We start from the raw sequence: 14,725 nt of genomic DNA on the forward strand, positions 1-14,725 counted from the left end.
GAGAATAATAATTTCCCTAATCATATGTTTAAATTGATTAAGGCTCTCTATGGATTGAAACAAGCCCCAAGGGCTTGGTATGAGAGACTTAGCTCTTTTCTTATACAAAATAAGTTTTCTAAAGGCAAGGTTTGTTGAATCTCGTATTTTGATGATGAAACCAATTGATAATTATGTTTATGTTTAACTGCATTTTGAGTTATGCAGGTCTATTCGATCAGGATTAGACAATTAAGGTAGGAGGAATTGACGTTGTGACGGAGGAGATCACGTTAGGATATTGGATGGCAGAAGGCTTCGGACGTTGGGCATCGGGCCAAGAGCGGAATTGCGCCAAGGATATCGGCGTTGCGGAGGTCAACCGCCGATTGGGCAACAAGCCGCAAGAGAGGATGATGCACCGAAGAATCGGACGAAGCGCCAACCAATGATGTGTCGGGCAACAAAATGTCAATTCGCTTTATAATAATTGTCTAGATCGGAGTAGAGTTTTTGCTTGTGTGTGCAGGATTAACTATGATAACGACGAAGACATAAAGCAAAACAAAGTGTCGGAGTCAAGCACGAAGGATTCATTGCGAGTTCGAGAGTTCGACGAAAGTCCGAAGGTTCATCGGGAATGCTGTCGGAACTAGCCGAGAATGAGTAGGGAGCTTGCCGAAGGGTTTTTCGGAAGCTCGCCGGAAGGTTCGTTGGAAGTTCGCGGAGCTCACCGAGAAAGATCGGAGCTTACCGAAGAAGCTCGTTGGAACTCACCAAGATCAAATCGTGAAGTCTAGGAGCTTGCCGGGAGTCCGCAGAATGGTTTCCGAGAGTTTATCGGAAGACCGTCGGAAGTTCGCTGGAAGCTCGCCGGAAGAAGTCTTGACTTACGGACTTTGTAATAGCTTAGAAAATATCTTTAAATTCATAGTTGTTAGGATCGGAGCGGCACTAAGAGGGGGGGGTGAATTAGTGCAGCGGATAAAAACTTCGGTTTTAGAAAATCTTTCGTACGATAAAAATGGAACTTGAAAAGCTTAGCTTGAACTTGTGTTCGTAAATGTGTGTAGCAAAGGTAATGAGGAAATAAAGCTCGTAAGAAGGTTTGTAGTAATGTAAATAGCGATAAGAAAATGCAAACCAGAGATCACGCTGATTTTACAGTGGTTCGGTCAAATGACCTACATCCACTTGCGAGGCCCCTCTTCGATGAGGCTCCCACCTTCCACTAGCAAATCTCTTGAAATGAAAGTGCAAATACCCCTCTTACAAACTTTTACAACCAGTTCAACCTCTTACAAATTTTTAGTAAGAAAGAAGGAGGTGAACTCTCTAGCAAATTGAAAAACAAGACTTGCTAATACTTTCTAAGACTTTTCTCTCAAATAATTGCTTCTCAAAAGGTTGTGTTCTCAGTTGAGACTTGAGGGGTATTTATAGGCCTCAAGAGGATTCAAATTTGGGCTCCAAAAATTTGAATTCTCTTATGTTCCCGATGCTGGCGGTGCCACCGCCCAACCAAGCGGTGCCACCGCCCAGCCCAGGAGGTGTCACCGCCCAGCTCTCGGGCGCTGGGCGGTGCCACCGCCTAGGCCAATTCAGCTCATTGGTTGGGCTCCAAACTTGGCCCAAACTAGTCCGAACTCGGGCCCAATTGGCCCCTACTTGGGTTATAGGATTAACACCTAATCCTAACCCTAATTAACATGCTAACTGCGAATTAAAAGATATTTTCTAAGCTATTACAAAGTCTATAAGTCAAGACTTCTTCCGTCGAGCTTCCGGCGAACTTCCGACGGTCTTCCGATAAACTCTCGGAAACCATTCTGCGGACTCCCAGCAAGCTCCTAGACTTCATGATTTGATCATGGCGAGTTCCAACGAGCTTCTTCGGTAAGCTCCGATCTTTCTCGGTGAGCTCCGCGAACTTCCAACGAACCTTCCGACGAGCTTCCGAAAAACCCTTCGGCAAGCTCCCTACGCATTCTTGGCTAGTTCCGGCAGCATTCCCGACGAACCTTCGGACTTCCGTCGAACTCTCGAACTCCCAACGAATCCTTCGTGCTTGACTGCAGCACTTTGTTTCGCTTTATGTCTTCATCGTTATCCTAGTTAATCCTGCACACACAAACCAAAACTCTACTTTGATCTAGACAATTATTACAACGCGAATTGACATTCTGTTGCCCGGCACGTCATTGGTTGGTGCTTCGTCCGATTCTTCGGTGCATCGTTCTCTCTTGCGGCAAGTTGCCCAATCGGCGGTTGACCTCCGCAACCCCGATATCCTTAGCGCAATTTTGCTCTCCTTGGCCCGATGCCCAACGTCCGAAGCATTTAGCCATCCAATATCCTAACGTGATCTCTTCCAGTGCAACGTCAATTCCTCCTGCGTCAACTGTCTAATCCTGATCGAGTAGACCTATATCACTCAAAATGCAGTCAAACATTTAAACACAATCAATTAGTTTCATCATCAAAATCCGAGATTCAACAATCTCCCCCTTTTTGTTGATGACAACTAATTGATGACTAACGGAGTTAACCTTAACTCCCCGGAGTTTAACCAAACTCCCCCTATCAATATGCCATTGATAGAACACTTGGATTATCCCAAATCCAAGTAACATTCATCACATGTTATGAAAAACATTTAAACCATCATGCAAATATATAAAATATTTAATTCAATGCATGAAGTCATCAATATACTTCTCCCCCTATGTCATCAACAAAAAGGAGAAGTAGCTCTAGCTATTTTAAAAGATATGCAAGTTTTTGCAACATAAAGCTAGATTTTCATCACAACATATAAGCACAAAAGTATAGCAAGATTCTTAAGTTCAATCATAGTAATTCAACACTTGCTTCTTGTGCAAGATTGCACTTTGCTTTTCTTTGCATGTTCTAACTAGCAAAAGCTTTTTCCCCTTTGTTTTTGTCGAAAAGAAGGGAAGAGTACAAGCTAGCCAACATTTGCCTTGAGCTAGCAATCTTTCTCCCCTTATGTCATTGCCTTAAAGAAGGAGAGGAACCAATGATTTAAACTTTTACATAAATTATGAATTTGCATCAATCAATATTTCAATCATCACATGATACATACAAGACAAAGAAATCATGTCATGAAAGACATCAATTGTTAAAATTTCAATTTGTAATACATGTGATACATTGCAATACTAAAAAATTTAATGTGATGCTTTTAAGGATATCAACCTATTTTTTATACAAAGCATGGCAAGAGTAATTATATTGCAAGTTTTCTAAGTTTTGCATTTTTTGCTTCTTTCGAGATAGCAATTCTTTGCTTCTCTATAAGCTAGCAACTTTTACGATATGCAAGTTTTACTACATACAAGCTAGAAAATTTAAAGATGTGCAAGTTGGCATATTTGCTTTTCTTTGCAATGTGCATGATAGTATTTCTTTGTAATATTCAAGATAGCAAATTGTACATCATGCTAGTTAGCATATTAAAGATGTTCAAGACAGTAAGTTTTTCTTCTCTTTTGAGAAGTGTTATATTTGCTTCCTTTACAAAGTGCAAGCTAGCAAAGTGTTTGAAAAAGTGAGCAAGTTTTGTAACATACAAGCTAGTAAAAATTTCGAAAGCAAATACAAGATAGCTTTCTTGTTGAAGTGTGTAAGCTATCGATTCTTGCTTCCTATTGCAATGTGCATGCAAGTTTTGCTTCTTTTGCAATGTGCAAGTTTTCAAATTTTGCATCTTGAGCGAGCAATATTTCTCCCCCTTTGTCATTGTCAAAAAGAAAAGAAGAATACATTTTTGTGGTTCTTTTTCTTTTTACAACGATTTCAAAATCATGACAAAGGATGAATAATCAAGTTATGAATGTCAAGACAATTTTTCATCATGAATATTTTATCATTGCATGCATCATTATCATAAGTTGAAGTATTACATGCATAATATCAGATCATCATTCATAATCACATTAATATTTCAATATAGCAATTTCTTCTCAGAATGTGTAACTTAGCACTCATTGCTTCTCTTGATATTTGCGAGCTAGCTAGCAAAATTTGCTCCCCCTATGTCATTATCAAATAGAAGGGAATAACAATACAATAGTATAATTCATTTCCCTTTACTATAATCTTCAAATCATGACAAGAATTAAGTGACAATCTTATTTGTGCATCATTATATTTTCAAATTAAAATATGCATATTTTCAAAAACCTTATATTTCATTCATGCACGATATTGAATAAATCGATCGACATTATGAGGATATCATACATGATATTGAAATTTTTAACTATTTATCAATATTTTGATCATCATACCAAACAATCATCATTTAGAGCATTCATGATACAAAACATTAAATCAACATTTATCATTTTAGCAACAACTCATAGCATTTTAAATCATGATTTACATCATATGCAATACATCACATCATAATTAGAAAGCACAAGTATTGCATGCATCATTGCAAATCATAAATGTTTCATGATGGTATAAATTTTGTCAAATTATATCCTACCATACATGATCAAAACTTCTCCCCGTTTTATCATTGAAAACAAGAAAGAAGTAGGGAAGAGCATAAAAGTGTAAAATATTTCAATCATTTCAAGGCATTTATATCATAGATATAAAAAAATCATCTCATCAAAGATAAGACCATTTGAATACTAAAAGACATGATTCATTTTATCAAATCTCTTCCGTTTATAAATAACAAAAATTGTAGGTGTACAAAGAAGAGATTGTGATTAAAAAAAATCTCAAGTAGTAAATCCAAGACAATAATATCATAATTTAAATACAAACTCATTCAAATTCAAATCGTCAAATTCATCAAAATCTCAACATTACCTTCAAGAGATTCAAAATGGTATAGATAGATTTATCATAATAATCATCAAGATCAATAAGATAGAGAAAAAATAATTTTCAAGAACAATGCTTTTCTCTTTTTAGTTATTTAAATTCATGTCATTTATGCTAGATAAAAATGCGCATCAACATTTAGGATTGAAAAATGATTTTTTTCATAAAAACCATCAAGACCAATAAATCATAAAAATCATCATGTATAACTTTACAATCTTATGCATAAAATCATCAAATCATAGCATCAAAACTTTCAATAGTTTCATTACAACATTAAGTAAGGTTTTATTGAACATAATTTTGAATGATTCTTATAGATATTTAAAATTTCTTTAGTTTTACTTTATATGATTGACTTTATATTGGCATGCTTCAAATTTTTGTTCGTATGTCAAAAACATACATCATGTTTGAAAACCAAAGACAAGGTTTAAAAAAAAATCATCAAGATACACATGTATGGATTAATCCTAAGCATTATTACATATCATATAACTATCATCCATAATGTTGCATACATCATTCAACATTTTAAAAATGAAACCTTAGCAATATACTTTTCATGATCAAATTTTTTAATTTTTCAAAGATGCTAAAAAGAAAAACATGATATAATTTTTAAAAAATAATTTTTTATTTCCTATTCTAAAGTAAGCACTCATGAAAGACTTTAAGTAATTTCAAAATAATTCAAGAGAGTTGAGTTACTTACCTTGTAGTCGAAGCCCGTCAAAGCCCAATTCGCCGTTTCACCTTTGGAAGTTCTTGATTCATCCTTGGGTGCCTTCCTTTTCTTTGGCCTCTTCCTCCGTTCAAGTTTATTGTTTATTTTAGATTTTTGTTTAATGAACTTATTAAGAGTTAGTGTTCGAAGTTCAAGTTCATCATTGTCCTCATCACTTGAGTCATCGCTCAAGTGGTATTCATTTGTCCGGAGTTCCAAATCCTTCCTGTTGTTTGGTAGGTGGTTCAAGTTTTCATTGTGTTCATCATGTGCATTGCGCACCAATTCATATGTCTTCAATGAGCCGATAAGTTCTTCAACTGGAAAAATATTTAAATCTTTTGTTTCTTGTATTGCCGTTACTTTTGATTCCCAAGTTTTAGAAAGTGATCGTAAAACTTTACTTACAAGTTCAAAATTCGAGAAACATTTGCCAAGAGCTTGTAAACCATTGACGACATCCGTAAAATGGGTGTACATGTCAACAATGGTTTCGATCGGCTTCATTCGAAAAAACTCGAAATCATGCATTAAAATGTTGATTTTCGAATCTTTGACTCTAGAAGTGCCTTCGTGTGTGATTTCAAGAGTGTACCATATGTCGAAAGCCGTTTCGCACAAAGAAACCCGATTGAACTCATTTTTGTCCAAAGCGTAAAATAAGGCATTCATAGCCTTTGCGTTTAAAGAAAACATCTTCTTCTCCAAATCATTCCAATGGTTCATTGGAAGAGAAGACATTTCAAATCTATTTTCGACTATGTGCCATATATTGAAATCCCAAGAAAGTAAGAAAACTCTCATTCGAGTTTTCCAATAAGTGTAGTCCGTCCCATTGAAAAAGGGAGGACAAATGAGAGAGTGACCCTCTTTAAAGCCGTAAAGAGCCATTTCTATTTGGGTGTTAAACCAAGGTAGAAAAACGTGGCTCTGATACCAATTGTTAGGATCGGAGCGGCACTAAGAGGGGGGGGTGAATTAGTGCAGCGGATTAAAACTTCGGTTTTAGAAAATCTTTCGTACGATAAAAATGGAACTTGAAAAGCTTAACTTGAACTTGTGTTCGTAAACGTGTGCAGCAAAGGTAATGAGGAAATAAAGCTCGTAAGAAGGTTTGCAGTAATGTAAATTGCGATAAGAAAATGCAAACCAAAGATCACGCCGATTTTACAGTGGTTCGGTCAAATGACCTACATCCACTTGCGAGGCCCCTCTTCGATGAGGCTCCCACCTTCCACTAGCAAATCTCTTGAAATGGAAGGGCAAATACCACTCTTACAACCTTTTACAAGCAGTTCAACCTCTTACAAATTTTCAGTAAGAAAGAAGGAGGCGAACTCTCTAGCAAATTGAAAAACAAGACTTGCTAATACTTTCTAAGACTTTTCTCTCAAATAATTGCTTCTCAAAAGGTTGTGTTCTCAGTTGAGACTTGAGGGGTATTTATAGGCCTCAAGAGGATTCAAATTTGGGCTCCAAAAATTTGAATTCTCTTATGTTCCCGATGCTAGCGGTGCCACCGCCCAACCAAGAGGTGCCACTGCCCAGCGCTCGGGTGCTGGGCGGTGCAACCGCCCAGCCCAGGAGGTGTCACCGCCCAGCTCTCGGGTGCTAGGCGGTGCCACCGCCTAGGCCAATTCAGCTCATTGGTTGGGCTCCAAACTTGGCCCAAACCAGTCCGAACTCGGGCCCAATTGGCCCCTACTTGGGTTATAGGATTAACACCTAATCCTAACCCTAATTAACATGCTAACTATGAATTAAAAGACATTTTCTAAGCTATTACAAAGTCTGTAAGTCAATACTTCTTCCGGCGAGCTTCCGGCGAACTTCCGACGGTCTTCCGATAAACTCTCGGAAACCATTCTGCGGACTCCTGGCAAGCTCCTAGACTTCACGATTTGATCTTGGCGAGTTCCAACGAGCTTCTTCGATAAGCTCCGATCTTTCTCGGTGAGCTCCGCGAACTTCCAACGAACATTCCGACGAGCTTCCGAAAAACCCTTCGGCAAGCTCCCTACTCATTCTCGGCTAGTTCCGGCAGTATTCCCGACGAACCTTCGGACTTCCGTCGAACTCTCGAACTCCCAACGAATCCTTCACGCTTGACTCCAGCACTTTGTTTCGCTTTATGTCTTCATTGTTATCGTAGTTAATCCTGCACACACAAACCAAAACTCTACTCCGATCTAGACAATTATTACAACGCAAATTGACATTCTGTTGCCCGGCACGTCATTGGTTGGTGCTTCGTCCGATTCTTCGGTGCATCGTCCTCTCTTGCGGCTAGTTGCCCAATCGGCGGTTGACCTCCGTAACCCTGATATCCTTAGCGCAATTTCGCTCTTCCGGTGCAACGTCAATTCCTCCTGCGTCAACTGTCTAATCCTGATCGAGTAGACCTATATCACTCAACATGCGGTCAAACATTTAAACACAATCAATTAGTTTCATCATCAAAATCCGAGATTGAACAATAGTTAGCACGTTAATTAGAGTTAGGATTAGGTGTTAATCCTATAACCCAAGTAGGGGCCAATTGGGCCAGAGTTCGGACTGGTTTGGGCCAAGTTTGGAGCCCAACCAGTGAACTGAATTGGCCTAGGCGGTGGCACTGCCTAGGCTGGGCGGTGACACCGCCTAGCACCCGAGAGCTGGGCGGTGACACCTCCTGGGCTGGGTGGTTGCACCGCCCAGCACCCGAGCGCTGGGCGGTGGCACCGCTTGGTTGGGCGGTGGAACCGCCAGCATCGAGAACATAAGAGAATTCAAATTTTTGGAGCCCAAATTTGAATCCTCTTGAGGCCTATAAATACCCCTCAAGTCTCAGCTGAGAATACAACTCTTTGAGCAGCAAGTGATTGAGAGAAAAGTCTTAGAAGAGTCTTTGCTAGTCTAGTTTTCAATTTGCTAGTGTTCACCTCCTTCTTTCTTGCTGAAAATCTGTAAGAGAGTGAACCGCTTGTAAAAGTTGTAAGAGGGGTATTTACCCTTCCCTTTCAAGAGATTTGCTAGTGGAAGGTGGGAGCCTCATCGAAGAGAGGCCTCGCAAGTGGATGTAGGTCATTTGACCGAACCACTGTAAAATCGGTGTAATCTCTGGTTTGCATTTACTTATTGTCATTTATATTACTGCAAACCATTTGCACTTTAATGGTATACTACTTTGTCTCCGTCTTACTTATCTCTTCAAGTTAAAACGCAATCGAAACGTTTTTAAACGAAAAGTGTTTAAATCGTGAAAAGTTTATCGCACTTCACCGCTGCACTAATTCACCCCTCCCTCTTAGTGCCACTCCGATTCTAACAATTGGTATCAGAGCCACGTTTTTCTACCTTGGTTTAACACCCAAATAGAAATGGCTCCTTACAGCTTTCAAGAGGGTCACTCTCTCATTTGTCCTCCCTTTTTCAATGGGACGGACTACACTTATTGGAAAACTCGAATAAGAGTTTTCTTACTTTCTTTGGATTTGAATTTATGGCACATAGTCGAAAATAGATTTGAAATGTCTTCTCTTCCAATGAACCATTGGAATGATTTAGAGAAGAAGATGTTTTCTTTAAACGCAAAGGCTATGAATGCCTTATTTTGCGCTTTGGACAAAAATGAGTTCAATCGGGTTTCTTTGTGCGAAACGTCTTTTGACATATGGCACACTCTTGAAATCACACAAGAAGGCACTTCTAGAGTCAAAGATTCGAAAATCAATATTTTAATGCATGATTTCGAGCTTTTTCGAATGAAGCCGAGCGAAACCATCGTTGACATGTACACCCGTTTTACGGATGTCGTCAATGGTTTACAAGCTCTTGGCAAATGTTTCTCAAATTTTGAACTTGTTAGTAAAGTTTTACGATCACTTTCTAAAGCTTGGGAATCAAAAGTAACGGCAATACAAGAAACAAAAGATTTAAATATTTTTCCACTTGAAGAACTTATCGGCTCATTGATGACATATGAAATGGTGCGCAATGCACATGATGAACACAATCAACACTTGAACCACCTTCCAAAGAATAGGAAGGATTTGGAACTCCGGACAAATGAATACCACTTGAGCGATGACTCAAGTGATGAGGACAATGATGAACTTGAATTTCGGACACCAAATCATAATAAGTTCATTAAACAAAAATCTAAAATAAACAATGAACTTAAACGGAGGAAGAGGCCAAAGAAGAGGAAGGCAACCAAGGATGAATCAAAAACTTCCAAAGGTGAAACGGCGAATTGAGCTTTGACGGGCTTCGACTACAAGGTAAGTAACTCAACTCTCTTGAATTATTTTGAAATTACTTGATGTTTTCCATGATGCATTTTCTCTTTTTTTTTAATAATTATTTTTCTTGAAAATTGTATGTTTTATGTTAATAGAATAAAATGTTAGGTTTAAATAATCATATATATGTGCTTGAGAAGCAAGAATGTGTATTTTGATGATTTCCATATTAACCTTCAATGATGATGCATGGTTTTTATATGGAAGGCTTGATGATTTTTTTTAACCTTGTCTTTGGTTTTCAAACATGATGTATGTTTTTGACATAAGAATAAAACTTGAGCATGCTAATATAAAGTCAATCACATAAATTAAAACTAAAGAAGTTTTAGTTATCTATAAGAATCATTCAAAATTATGTTCAATGAAACTATTGCATAATGATGTAATGAAAATATTAAACATTTTGAAACCATGTTTTAGTGTCATGCATAATGATCATGCTTAATAAATTTCGAAATTATGCATATGAATCCTGTGATTTATGGATTATTGATTTTTACCATAATGAAAGTACCTTATTAATCTTTGTTGTAATAAATCTTACACTTTCGGTTTTAAACATTATACATGTTTTTATTTGGTATAAGTGAAATAAAATCATATGAATTGAAACAACTAAAAAGAGGAAAATATTTTTTCATTGAAAATTTATTTTTCTCTATCCTATTGATCTTGATGTTTATTATGATAAATCTATGTATACCATTTTGAATCTCTTGAAAGTAATGTTGATATTTTGATGATTTTGATGATTTAAATTTGAAATGAGTTTTATCAAAATCATGATATTGATTTCTTGGAATAACATGAGATTACCTTTGATGATCATTTTGATTCATGGAATTTTAGATTCATGACTTGGTCTTACATTTGTTTATGAGATGGTTGAAATCTTTGTACGTTTGAATTCTTCCCTTCTCCTTTCAATTTATGCATGTTATATGTTAAAGATTTAAAACCATGTTTTGGTATCATGCATATCTAAGAAATATTGATGTGACAAATTGAATAAGTTGAAAATGAATGATGATTTTCTCTTTAATATAACTTGTGATATTTTTTATATAAATCATCATTTTGATTTCTCGACATTTGATACATGAGATTTTATTATAAATCAAAATTTCTCATTAATCGATCTTCTACGATTTTACTTGCTATTCTCTTGAGAGGAGATTTTCTAAATGAATCATGATTTTTCCTTGTGAGTTCTTGGAGTTATTACTTAATTTTTCTTTTAAAACAAGATATCTTCTTTGTACTCCTATGATTTTTCTTGAAATTTTATTTAAAGAAGATATTTATTATATAAATCATGTCTTTTGGTATTCAAATGATTTTATCCTTCATGACATGATTTCTTTGTATTTATGACTTGCATGGCTTGAAATGTTTTGGTATAATGCATGCAATGATGAAATATTCATAAAGTTAAAATGATGTATGCAATACTTATGATAATAATGTACATGATGTATTTATTGCATATGATGTGTATCATGAATGCTTTAAATGATGAATGTTTGGTATCATGATTAACATGTTGATAAATGCTTAAAAATTTTAATGTTTGAGTATCATGTATGATATGCTTATTAATGATGATTGATTTATTTTTCGGTATCGTGCATGAAAAATAAGGTTATTGAAATTGTGTATGTTTTAATTTGAATATATAATGATGCACAAATAAGAATGATACTTACCTTTGTCATAATATGAAAATTGATATAAGGGTCTTCCCTTCTTTTTGACAATGACAAAGAGGGAGCAAGAATTTCTAGCATGGACATCATGAAAAGAGGCAAACTAACTAGCTTGCACAATTCAAGATGAAAGCAAAAATTGCACTTCTCAAAAGAGAAGATGCAAATGTAACATTTGCCAAATTGTTTGCTTGCCTCATGTAAAACATTATCTCAAGAAGCAAAACTTGCAACTTGCACATTGCAATAGGAAGCAAGAATTATGAGCTTACACAAGAAAGCTATCTTGCATTTGCTTTCGAAATTTTTGCTAGCTTGTATATTGTGAAACTTACATATCGTAAAAATTGCTAGCTTGTAGTCTAAAGAGAAGCAAAAAGTTGCTATCTCAAAAGAAGCAAATGTGCTATCTTGCCTATCTTAAGAGGCAAAAATGCTAACTTGCACATCTAGCAAAACTTGACAAATTTGCATATTTCAAGAAGCAAGAGTTGCTTTCTTGAACATCTCAATATTGCTAGCTTGCATGATGTAGAACTTGCTATCTTGAACATTACCAAAAGTGCTATCTTGTATGCTATAAAACTTGCATATCTAAAACTTGATAGCTTGAATGTCCTAAGCATGATGCATTACTTGCTAAATTTTCTAGCTTCAAAACTGCATGATGATAAAACTTAATATTATGTTTTTCATGCAATGAGTTGAACTTATATTACAAACACAAAGAATAGTTGTACTTCTCCTTTTTGTTGATGACAAAGGAGGAGAAGTATGTTGATGACATGATATGCATAAGTCTATGCATGAGTTCATAATGACGTGTTGCAAGTATTCATGATGAATATTGCAATGACTTGAATTCAGTTTGAATTCAAGGTTCTATCAATATGGCATATTGATAGGGGGAGTTTGTTTAAACTCCGGGAGTCAAGTTTAACTCCGTCAACAATTGGTTGTCATCATCAAAAAGGGGGAGATTGTTGAATCTCGTATTTTGATGAAGAAACCAATTGATAATTATGTTTATGTTTAACTGCATTTTGAGTTATGTAGGTCTACTCGATCAGGATTAGACAATTAAGGCAGGAGGAATTGACGTTGTGCCGGAGGAGATCACGTTAGGATATTGGATGGCAGAAGGCTTCGAACGTTAGGCATCGGGCCAAGAGCGGAATTGCGCCAAGGATATCGGCATTGCGGAGGTCAACCGCCGATTGGGCAACAAGCCGCAAGAGAGGACGATGCGCCAAAGAATCAGACGAAGCGCCAACCAATGACGTGTCGGGCAACAGAATGTCAATTCGCTTTATAATAATTGTCTAGATCGGAGTAGAGTTTTTGCTTGTGTGTGTAGGATTAACTACGATAACGATAAAGACATAAAGCAAAACAAAGTGTCGGAGTTAAGCACGAAGGATTCATTGCGAGTTCGAGAGTTCGACGAAAGTCCAAATGTTTATCGGGAATGCTGCCGGAACAAGCCGAGAATGAGTAGGGAGCTTGCCGAAGGGTTTTTCGGAAGCTCGCCGGAAGGTTCGTTGGAAGTTCGCAGAGCTCACCGAGAAAGATCGGAGCTTACCGAAGAAGCTCGTTGGAACTCGCCAAGATCAAATCGTGAAGTCTAGGAGCTTGTTGGGAGTCCGCAGAATGGTTTCCGAGAGTTTATCGGAAGACCGTCGGAAGTTCGCTGGAAGCTCGCCGGAAGAAGTCTTGACTTACGGACTTTGTAATAGCTTAGAAAATGTCTTTAAATTCGTAGTTAGCACGTTAATTAGGGTTAGAATTAGGTGTTAATCCTATAACCCAAGTAGGGGCCAATTGGGCCCGAGTTCGGACTAGTTTGGGCCAAGTTTGGAGCCCAACCAGTGAGCTGAATTGGCCTAGGCGGTGGCACCGCCCATCACCCGAGAGCTGGGCGGTGACACCTACTGGGCTGGGTGGTTGCACCGCCCAACACCCGAGCGCTGGACGGTGGCACCGCTTGGCTGGACGGTGGCACCGCCAGCATCGGGAACATAAGAGAATTCAAATTTTTGGAGCCCAAATTTGAATCCTCTTGAGGCCTATAAATACCCCTCAAGTCTCAGTTGAGAATACAACTTTTAGAGTAGCAAGTGATTGAGAGAAAAGTCTTAGAAGAGTCTTTGCTAGTCTAGTTTTCAATTTGCTAGTGTTCACCTCCTTCTTTCTTGCTGAAAATCTGTAAGAGAGTGAACCGCTTGTAAAAGTTGTAAGAGGGGTATTTACCCTTCCCTTTCAAGAGATTTGCTAGTGGAAGGTGGGAGCCTCATCGAAGAGGGGCCTCGCAAGTGGATGTAGGTCATTTGACCGAACCACTATAAAATCGACGTAATCTCTGGTTTGCATTTACTTATTGTCATTTATATTACTGCAAACCATTTGCACTTTAATGGTATACTGCTTTGTCTCCGTCTTACTTATCTCTTCAAGTTAAAATGCAAATGAAACGTTTTTAAATGAAAACGTTGCTTTTATCATACGAAGTTTCTGAAAAGTGTTTAAATCATGAAAAGTTTATCGCACTTCACCGTTGCACTAATTCACCCCCCCCTCTTAGTGCCGCTCCGATCCTAACAAGGTTGATACCACATTATTTATTAAAAAATTTAAAAATAATTTTCTTATTGTTCAAATTTATGTTGATGATATCATTTTTGGGTCTACTAATGAATCATTATGCAAATCGTTTGCAAAGTGTATGAGTCTAGAATTTGAAATGGGTTTGATGAGAGAACTAACCTTCTTTTTAGGCTTACAAATCAAAAAACTTAGTAATGTTACTTTTCTTGGTCAATCAAAATATACATTAGACTTGCTAAAATAGTTTAATATAGATAGCTCAAAGACTATCAATACTTCTATGAGTACCTCTACTAAGTTAGAAATTTATGAAAGGGAAGAAAGCTTTGATAAAAAGCTTATAGAGGTATGATAGGTTGTTTACTATACCTCGCCGCAACAAGACCGGATATCATGTTTAGCATAAGACTTTGTGCTATGTTTCAATTTAATCCTAAGCTATCTCATCTTAAAGTGGTTAAAAGAATCTTTAGATATCTTAAAGGAACCACTAATCTAGGATTATGGTATCCAAAATCTGAAAACCTTGAGTTAATTACTTATGCTAATGCAGA

The sequence above is a fragment of the Musa acuminata genome, chromosome BXJ3-3 (genome assembly GCF_036884655.1).
Source record: "Musa acuminata AAA Group cultivar baxijiao chromosome BXJ3-3, Cavendish_Baxijiao_AAA, whole genome shotgun sequence".
NCBI lineage: Eukaryota > Viridiplantae > Streptophyta > Magnoliopsida > Zingiberales > Musaceae > Musa > Musa acuminata.